The following is a 9885-nucleotide window of genomic DNA, read 5'->3' as shown; positions in this document are numbered from 1 at the left end:
TAGGGTAATGTTAACAACATCCATGTCATAAAATCACCAGGAGTGTAAAGGTTAAAATCATCCATGTCATAAAATCACCAGGAGTGATTTCATGACATGGATCAGGGAAATGACCTCTTCGATCTAGAGGGGAAAAGTTTGAGATAGGCCTCAGATATCTCTTAATGGCCATTTATCTTCTGTATTACAGTAGTATTTAATACTACTAGCATTTATATTGCATATACAGTTTTAGACCCTTAAGTTCTTTTTAGTTTCTCTCTAGAGGAATTTTCTCAATACAAATATCTTGCTACAAAAAACTATGCCACTCTTTACACTGCTTGACACACCTTAGTCACATTTGAGGTACAGTATCTTGCAAGGTTTATATATGATATAGATCAGTGAAGCTGTCTATCCAAAGTTTAAGTTTGTACAATTTTCTAAAATTAATACATTCTCTTATCAACCATAACTTGAATGAGAAATTGAAAAACAACTCAACCTCCTCCTCTACCTCCTCTGCTAAATGTCCTGCAAAATGTTCAAGTTCATCACACTTAAACCCTAATCTACATAGCTATTAGTATATTCTAAGCACAACTAAAGAAACAATTCCAGACACCTTCAAATTATAAAAGCACAAAAAATGTGAAAACAAATAGATTAAAACTGCCAAATAGCATATTAGCAGTCATTAAAAGCAAATGAACAAATTTGATTAATCATTGACTGTAAAATATCTATGTGAGAAAATGTGTATAAGTGAGAAAATGCATTGTAATGCATATGTAATAAGGGTACTCATAGTGCCAAGTTGGAGTTAATTATTGCTGCAGTGGGGGTGATGATGATGCAATGTTTGTGGTAATTAGAGGAAAAAACCCTACCTTTTGCATTTGAATGATATCGATCAATGTTGGAGCTTGTTGGGTGCCCTAGATTGTTTTGTCTTACCAAGAGGTAAAGTATCTATCTTTTTCCAAGGAAAGCACCTACATATTAGGACACAGCCAAGAAAGAACTGAACTTGAGAAATCAGTAGATAGTGAAAGTAGAAAATAGACTGTCTATTGATTGTAGCTAAACTCTCCTGAACTCATAACTTTGTCTTGACTATGGGAAAAGTCAAGAGGAATGTTACCTTTCATGCTAGTCTACTTAAAGGGGGGTTCAAAAAGTACCAGTACACTGATGCATGCAGCTTTGCCAGTGTATTTTAATTGGTAATGCTTGAAGATTAGACTAAAACAGAATACAAATATATCTATACACCATTCATGTTAGTTACCCCAAAGTGTGACTGCATGGCTGCACCCACTTTGGTTGATCACAACATGTTGATTAGTCCTTGCCTACTTACAATTTGGCCACACCTACCACATGAGACCACTTTCAAAGTATTTTCCAGGGCCACTTTAAATTACCATTCCCATTCCATTACATAGTACAGTTTACTGTCTGTAGCAGCAATAGGCAGATGTGTGCTAGAGAATATTTGTACATTGTAATGTATCAGTATTAATTATGTAAGTGAATTTACACTGTTGGTTCTTGTGGTATCATGGCAGCTCCCATTTGAGTGTTAATCTTATATACTGTAAGTTCCAATTTATCTTATTCAATTGTAAAATATGTTTTATGATATGCTTTGTTAACATATAGGTATTTGATACCTGCTGTACCTATTATTTTTAAAATTTTATTTTTTTGCATATACTATATTGTGTCTATTTTATGCATTGTGAATTATTGTTTACTAGTGCATTCTCTTTGCATCTCTATATAGTATTTTCTGGCAAGCACTTTGTATTTTGCTTTGGTTTGTTTGCTGTTTTCACATTTTTATATGAAATGAACCTCATATGAACTGAAACAGATGATACTTAAAAAAATAAAACCATAACAATCCTAATTCAAAAGTTTAAATGCAGCTATAGCTCCATCTCCTTTATTTCACAAAGATGTTTTAAAAATATAAATTTAAATTCAATTACACTGTAGCAGTTATTTAAAATAATATATTTATTTGACAATAATCTTGAAAGTTTTCTGCTCTCAATAAGTAACTTCATCTTAGTATTTACATTTTTTGACTACCATTGACAACAAATCTAAATCAGTACAATAGTGGTATGTGGTTAGCAGTTAGAGATAGCTGTACATTAGTTTAGATCTCTGCCTACTTTCCACATAATCTTATAGTCACTAATATAAAGTACAGATGTGTCCTGATACATGTAGTGCGCCCTCCTAGTCACACTGTGTTGTGGCATATTGAGTCGCATCATAACAAACTGAAGCACAGGAAAAGCCGGAGAGTGTAAAACAACTTTGTGTCCACTAGATGTCTCTTTTTCTAAACTGCACTGTGCATGCATAAAAAAAAGACAATGCAATGTCTGTAGTACCGCCACTGATAGGCTGACTGAACCTGTCATTAGGTATGATAATGGATCGAGAGCTGTAATTGAGTGTGTAATAATGGATCAAATCATTCAGTATACAAGTCCTGAGTACACTTTTAAAAAACAATTTCTAAATATATTGTGCCATCATTATTATAGCATATTATGCTATACACATGTATCAGCAAGATTACACCTCATTTTAGAAAAGTCAGTGGCAGTCCATGCAACATTGCTCTGCAGTGATGTGCAGTACTCACACAATGATAACATGCCTTAGAAATGTACAGTTGGGTTTAAAGTTCACTGTATAAACCTATCACTGAACTACAAGTCTCAGCCCAGAAAGTTATGTCTCTGGATTACACAATGACTGTGCATTTTATGACGCATACTTGCGGCAATGTCAGCACTCCTGTTCCACTTGGAGTTTGAACAACATAATGCTAAATGCTACACATAAGTGGCACTGCAGAAAGTACTGTGTGGTGCTTACACAGTACAGAATGTCTTAGAAACTAGTAGTGAGGACTGAACAGTGGTACATAAAACTATCGCTAAATTACACATCCCAGAAAGAGGTGTCTCTGGATTACAAACTGACGGTGCACTTTAAGATGCACACTTGCGGCAATGTCGGCACTAATTTGCCACTAGGAGCTTGTACAACATGTCACTACTCAACACATGCCCGTAAGTGACTTCACTGCATCCCTGCAGAAAGTGATGTGCAGTGCTCATATTGTGATGGCATGTCTTAGAAACTAGTAGTGGGGTCTGAGAAACGGTGCAAAAAAACATTATTGAACTACTAGTCTCAGCCCAGAAAGAGTTGTCTTTGGATTGCAAACTGACTGTGCGTTTTATGGTGCACACTTGTGGCAATGTTGACACTACTGTGCCACTAGGAGCTTGTACAACATGTTGCTAATTGGTACACATTGCAGCTTTAATACACTGAAATCCACACACACACTGATTAAAATATGGCCTGTGCATGCATATGTTACTATGCATTAATATCCGATGTCATGCATCCTGCATGCTGCTATTAAAGTGTATGCTGTAGAAAATAGCTGTTAGGCAGCAGCCATACTCCAGGTAGGAGATGCAGATCCTCTTTCAGTGGAGAGATTAGCCACTGATCAGCAATTCTGATAAGCGCCAGGCATTTATAAATGCCCGGTGTGATATCCTGGCCCAAGTAGGCTGGGATAGATCCATCTGGTCCTTACAGCACCACTGGAGTGATCTGGTGAGGAGCGATGCTCCATGGCTGCAGAGGCTCGGGCAATGTCTTTCCCATAGTAAGTACAGTGTTACTCTACAGTTACAGTAGTTAAGTATAGCCCTCCATAGTTCCATTACTGTGTGACATAATGTGAATGAGCTTTGTGAGACATAAACTGTAGAGTCACATGATGGGTACACAGTGTTTAACCACTACCCTGCTGATGATGCGTGCTCCTGCACATCATCAGCAACATTGCCCATTGGACATGCATGCATGTTAACTAGTTTTGCTTGGCCTGCTGCACATCCAGTATTAAAACAGAGATGACCATTGGTGGATCAACCCATTGATGGGTAACCTACTGATGGTCATCCCTAAGGGACAGTACCAGGGGTGTAGCTAAGCATTTGAAGGCCCCATTGCAAACATTTGTAAGTGCCCCTATGTACCAACCAATGGTGATAAATGTATACAGTATATCACATATAACTTTGACAAGAACAAAGGTTCACCTAGGCTCTGGGCCCAATAGCAACTGCACCCCTTGCACCTACTGTATAGTAGTTTCAATAGCTGCAGCTGTCAGAACCAACGGTTCACAGAGCCAAACAATGTATTTTTTTTATTTCCTCTCCTTGTGCTGGGGCCATGTTGTACCTCTGCCCTGCCCTATTACAGATTGTGAATAATGGAAGGGTACTACCGATGGAGTAAATAATTGTAGTATAGTAGGGGTTTATTTTTTGCCAATTGTTTTCAGACCAACCTTAGTATACATTGCACTGGGTTTTTTTTTCAATACATTAGTGCCATAGAAGACAGCAGCAGGCAAAACAGGGGGAGCTGCACAGCCAAGAAAGTTTTGTACAGTACAGTAAATTGTGTTTACAAGCTGGACCAATGTTTCAGATTTTTTACATGTACTGTAGTGCAAATTTAGATTTTTTTTCTGTTTCTGGCAATGTGTTTGTTTCCATGAGTTTTATTTTGAATTGTGTTTAGGCAAAAATATTTTGTTTCATAGTTGTATGTTGAGGCGCATCCACCAGATATCATCTACCTCCTTCTCTGAGGAAGTGGGTGAGATGGTGGGGCTGAGAACCCTCCCCAGCCAAGTAAGTACTGCCTGTACTATACTGTACCTCTTTTCTCCACTATCTTCAGTTCTACTTGTGCCCACATTTCTCTGATTATTTCCTTACTTTCATGTCATATTGTGTCCTGAGAATTATGGTACTAAGGGGAAGATGTATTAAGATCTGGAAAGTGATAAATTGAGTTCTAAACTATTAACCAATCAAATGGAGCTGAGTGGCTGGTAGTTTATCACTTTCCAGAGTTAATTGTTGACGGTGCTCTTTTTTTCTATGTTTTGGTTACTGTAATGTACTGTACACATGTGATGACTTATACTGTAAATAAAGTGTAATAATAATAATAATAATAATAATAATAATAATAATAATAATAATAGTACAGTCTGGTATATTTACTGTTCTAATTTTTTTAAGACAAATTATAAATGTTTTGTTTACACAAGCCCAGAACCATGCCACTGCCATGAGGAAGAACAGGCGGCGGTTTACTTGGAGGAGGGGGAGAAAGAGGATGAGGCAGCTTAGCCAGAAAGCCCTCCACTGCCAAGTAAGTAATGTACAGTATAGTACATTGTGTTTTACTACTGTACTGTACTTGTATACCTTTCAAGAATGTCTCTGTTCTTCCTGCACTGTAGCACCTGTGCTCCAAAAACTACACTGCTCCTTACATCTCCTACCTTGTCTCCTAACATGCTGCCTCCCACCCTCTCCAGGTGGCCAATGACTGATGCTTTGCTTCTCCTTAAACATGTGCTGAAAACCTACTGGTGCATCAAAGCATACCCTTCCACCACATACTGTATCCTTGTCACCATGTTGGTCACCCCATCATGCTACTGTACCTCAGCCATCTATACCATGCTTACTTTCTGATATCAGGTCCCCTTCTACAAGCTCATGCCTCATGACATCTCTCTGCCTGACCTCTACCCTAGATTGTAATTCCCCAAGAGCAGGATCCTCCTCCCTCCTGTTCTTACAGCCCTCTTCTCTAGCACTTCATTTACAGCCTTCATCTACTCAGTGGCTATTTACAGTAGCCCAGAATTCTCCTCACTCATGGTCATTCCTCTCCCAGCAGCTCTACATCTGCTACTTGTACCATCACAATTGTAGACAGGTCCACACTTCTCTGATTACTTATTTGCTTACTGTACTGTACTTCAGTTCCCAACCATATAATGTCCTGAAAATCTAGGTACTAATTGTTATTTGTGCTCTTTTATGTTTTGGTTACATTTTTGGCTCCTTAAATTGTAAATAAAGTGTAACAATAATAATAGTACACTTGGGGTATATTTACAATATATACATACTGTACATGTTCCATTTTTACACAGGGCTAGAACTGTGCCACTGCCATGAGGAGGAGGAAATGGAGTTGGTGATGGAGGTGTTGGAAGAGGACAAGGCAACTGACCCTAAAACCCTTCCCCAGCCAAGAAAGTACTGTACAGTACATTGTGTTTTAATCATTTACTGTACTTCTTGTCCTTTTAAGAATGTCTCTCTCTCTCCTGTACTGTACCTCCTGTACTGTGCTCACCTTGTTTCCCAGCCATATTGTGTCATGAGAATTATGGTGCTAATTGTTACTTGTGCTCTTGTACAGTAATGTTCTGTTTACCCTGTACAATAATGTGTTTTTATTTTCTTTACACAAAACACCTCCATATCATTGTTGTGTAGGCAGACAGCAAGGAGAGCATTGATTCCAGTTAGCCTTAACCTTGCGTTAAGTAGTGTGCCATTTTATATCGGTGCCCCCACCCAAGTATTGGTACAGTACAGTGGGGGAGATGTATGAAGCAGTGATAGGGGGAAAAGTAACATAAGTGCCCATTATGGGGAAGATGTATTACAGCCTGCAAAGATTGTGACGTTTTAACTCTTCATGCTTTGCCTCTTTACCGAGGTGAAGCAGGAATCACTAACAATGAGATGTAAGAACATCTCATCTGCCGGAGTGAGGGGAACATAGCACTCCTTTCATTTACCACCCAGCCCCTCAATAATATATGGGGGAGAATCGGTATCAGAACACATAACATGCACTGATACCACTTGTTCCCTATAGTGCCATTTAATACATCTACCCCTATGTGTGATGATACTGCTTCTGCCCCATGATGTAATGTGGAGACAATAAAGGCACTTGATTTTACGTTAAAGCATTTTTTTTAACTCACAGACCAGCTAAGCATTGACAAGTCAGCTGTGGAGTTGGGGAGATCCACAGCCAATGAGATGGAGTGGTCATTTAGGTAATGTACTGTACTGTAGGTTCTTCTGCTGCTCCTCCAGACTCCCAGATTTGGTTGAATGCTCCACAAAGCATTCTAAAATGATGCCCTAAAATATTTTGTGCTCTGAAATTACATGTGATCTTACTCTCATCCTCCAAAATGTGGCATAATGTGAAGTAGTTGTGCTGCAATGTGGCATAATGTGAATTGTGGGAACTACAAATTGTCAATGTGAAGTGGCGAAATTACAATTCAACATAATGTTACATGGCATCTCTACAATGTTACATAATGTAATGGGTATTCTACATCATCATAAACAGCTAATTCCTCTTTGACAATACAGGAGCCAGGACCAAAGGGGCCCACGTGGGCCACAAACCAATTTTCAAGGGGGCTACACCCAAAGTAAAGTATATTCTTTATTTTTTTCCCACAGAGCAAGTTCTATGAATGTTAGTGCTCTTTCTGGTAATTGCCCATCTTTTAGTAGCTCGTTTTTTTTATTTTGTAATGCGTTTTGTTTCATTATTTTATCTATTTTATTAGATCTCTTTGTTGAACATCATGTTTTGTATTTTTCAATTTAACAGATTACAGTAGAGTTTGTTCAATTTGCCTTTAATGGTAAAGAGGTAAAGTGTAGTGCACAATGGGCCTGATTCAGAGATGTATCTTAATGCAATTGCATCTGTGATTTTGCAAAAAACACAGTTGCAAAAATATGCTAATGTTTCCAAAGCTTGCCCAAGCATAGAAATGCATAAAATAAGCCTCTGTCTACATTGTCAAAAGAAGAGCAGAAGCCTATTAGAACCAGTGTTGCTAACTCTGAAATAAAAAACAAGCAACTAATGAGTGAAAAACAAAACCAACAGCATAAAAGAAAAGCCGAACTTAAAGTGGTGGTATGGGGGTGGGGATAATTTGTCCATTATTAGGTTAATGAAAAGCTTATGCTTGCTTTGGGGGACACCAAGATTGTAATTTGCGTACACTGCCCATTCCAAAGATTGAAAACAGTATCCTTTCAGTATTTGCAGAAAGAACTGATAAATTAATTTAAATAAAACCTCTGATATTATATACTGCATGTGTCTCATTGCTAATATAATCACCCAATAATACACTATAGAGCAAACTGGGCTGAGACTAGTAGTTGAGAGATGATTTCATACACAGCAGTGCTGACATTGGTTGAAAAAAAATAACGTAGGGTTCCCCCCCAAAACACTTACTGATGTATACCAATTATCGACATGTTGTACAAGCTTCTAGTGGTACAGCAGTGCCGACATTGCCGCAAGTGTGTGGAATCAAATGCATAGTAAGTTTGAAATCTAAAGACACTTGTGGTTTATTGATGATTTCATACAGCACTGCTAAAACCCCACTACTAATTTCTACGGCATGCCATCACTTTGTGAGTGCCGCACATCACTACTGAAGATAGCCTGCCATGCAGAATTACTACAGTACTTTATACTGTATTAAAGACATTGTTAACACTTTACAATACTGTGCAGTATATGAATGGTCCACCAGTCAGGGCTTACTGTTCTATTGTATTCAGTAGTGCCATACTGTATCCATCCACTGCTGTATTATTCACCACTTACACTGTATTCACTTTTTCAGCGGTGCACTGACCACCCAGCAGTGAAGCTGTGTATTGCATGCCATGGATGTTGTGAAGTCTCGCTATGCCTTACCGCGCCATGCCCTGATATTCTCATGCCGCGACTTATAAGCCTGTATGGTGCGCTATGAGCAAAGATGTAGCCGTACACATCTGTATCTAAAATTGTGGAAAACTATAGTAAATGTCATCACACTACAAGGTTGTGCCAAAAAACTTCGAGACAACTAATTACCTTCCAACTTAGCTCAATTGTCATTGATTTTGCAATCTTGGTTGAACAAATGGACCCACTGAGCCCAACTGGACCAAGCATCTAAGCAGCTGATATTTCCTATACCATTATCCAAGCCATGGGGAAGCAAATTAGTCTATACTTTCACAGCCACCCTGCTCTACCTGGATTAATAATATCTTTATACTCTCCAAATACCAATAACCAGACTAAACCATATGAATCCACATTTCTCACATCACTCCACCATGCACCTACTAAATTTACCTTCTCTATTTCTCTTTCTCAGTTTTAACACATTTCTCTGAAAACAACTCCTCTTCTGTATACAGCAAATATTTTTATCATCATTATTTCTACCTCACTATGGGACCTATTCATGAACACTAAAATAAAATTTTTAAGGACGTATTCCATATTACCGTTATTTTAGTATTCATGAACACACTTTACACAGGATATATCACTAATATTTCCTGGTTAAGTCCGCCTGCATTAATTTCCACACTCCCCATACATTAGCATGGGGATATGGAAATTATGGTATTCATCAAATTCCGAAAATTAGATGGAGTTACTATCCGCCACTTTGAGGTGGCGTATAGCATGTGACACTTACTTGTGCCAGCATGGGCAGGTCTTCCTCAGTTTCCTCCGGCACTCCCTGGTCACTCCTCTGGCTGCTCTGACACTGTGTTTTGTTTTTTTTTGCTAAACTTTACTGTGTTCTGCCTGGAGAACACAGTGTCAGAACAGCAAATGAAGCTGGAGGCGGCTGCAGTGGGCAGGTAAGTCGGGGATGGGGGGAGGTGAGTGGAGGGGAGTTGGGGGGGTGAGGGGGACACACAGAATTACCACAGCTGTAGGCAGTGCTGCACATGTGCTGCTTTTATGGATGTAACAGCACATGCGCAGCACAGATTCCAGCTGCGGTAAGTTAGTGTAAAGAGGGAAAACTCTTTCCCGAAAAGCTGTCCTCGCAAAAATGACAGCTTTTCTAAATAGATAGTTATGGAGAGGAGGAAGGATGAATTCCTCCTG

The sequence above is a fragment of the Taudactylus pleione genome, unplaced genomic scaffold (genome assembly GCF_031769625.1).
Source record: "Taudactylus pleione unplaced genomic scaffold, aTauple2 ptg000016l, whole genome shotgun sequence".
Classification (NCBI taxonomy): Eukaryota; Metazoa; Chordata; class Amphibia; order Anura; family Myobatrachidae; genus Taudactylus; species Taudactylus pleione.
The sequence above is the reverse complement of the archived record's forward strand: the minus strand, read 5'-3'. Positions refer to the sequence as shown.